This window comes from Vigna radiata, chromosome 7 (genome assembly GCF_000741045.1).
Source record: "Vigna radiata var. radiata cultivar VC1973A chromosome 7, Vradiata_ver6, whole genome shotgun sequence".
Lineage (NCBI taxonomy): Eukaryota > Viridiplantae > Streptophyta > Magnoliopsida > Fabales > Fabaceae > Vigna > Vigna radiata.
This window is the reverse complement of record NC_028357.1, coordinates 11,047,981-11,049,264: the sequence shown is the minus strand read 5'-3', so window position 1 is coordinate 11,049,264 and position 1,284 is coordinate 11,047,981.

The following is a 1,284-nucleotide window of genomic DNA, read 5'->3' as shown; positions in this document are numbered from 1 at the left end:
CAATGGAGAAAGGGATAGACAAATTCACGATTGTGACGAGAAATCTATGGATATTGGGGGAATGGTAGACTTCAAAAACAATGGAGGTTGGGGTAAACCAAATTGCAATGGTGGTTGTGGNAAAGGAATGGGTTGTGACCCAAAAGGAGGGAAAGATTAAAAAGAAGTGAAGTAGGAGAGATTGGAGAGCTAGGGTTTTCGAGAACGAATTGGAGAAGGGAAAAATATTCTAGATGTGATTGAAAGGTGTTTATCATTAGAAAAAAAAAAGTCATGATTGTTTAAAAATTAAACAACACAGTATTAGTTATAGGAAAAATTTCTTTTAACAACTCCTTTTTGACAACTTTTTAACAACGCATACGTGGTAGCTTGTGATTGGTTCGTTTCAAATATTTTATTAAAAGTAAATTCAAACAGACCAATAAAATAGTGATACGTGTCTTGTTGTCAAAAAGTTGTTAAAAAGTATTGTTAAAATATAAGGATCCTTAGTTATAATAGTTTAGGTATTGTCACTAGTAGGGATGACAATACGGTGACTAGATATTTGACTATCTCTTGCTCGATATATAAACTCGTCTCCATCCATATCCCACATTCATTAGTTATCTAAGGATAAATAAAATTGAACTCCTTTTACAAATTTAAATAATAAACGTCTAAAATTAAATTATCTAATAAGCTATATATATACTTGCTTAAATTATTTTACATGCATCCTATTAGATGAATATACGTCTTTGTACGCATTCCAAGTGTCATAAATTTCATTCTATTTTTATGTGCAAATATAATGAATTTAGAGGATATTTAATAATTAGATAAAGAATGGTATAATATTAATGTTGCACTTGTTATTAAATTTATTTCTCTCCATTCATTTTCATACTTAATTTAAAAAATTAAGTATTATTAATATTCATTTATATAGTCAATACGAAGATTTCCATCAAAATGAGAAGAAGTTCTATAGAAAAACCTACCAGTCCAGAGTAAAAGAAAAAGCCCAAAACTTGTGGCCCAAAAACTCGTGAGACAAAAGTCTCTGGAAGTCTCCAAACTTCAGAAGTTAGGTGAGAAAAGCTTCGCGTGTCTGCTTGCGAGAGCGGAAAGATTCAACCTCATGCTTCTCCAGGAAAAACGCCAGCAACGGTGGTCGGTGGAAAAGAGAAGTCAGAGTGGGTCAGTGCGTGGCCAAGGTAAGCTCTTTTACTGAGCAAAATATCTAGATAGAAAATAAAATGATGTGTTTTATTCAGATTGAATGTTCTTGTTATTACA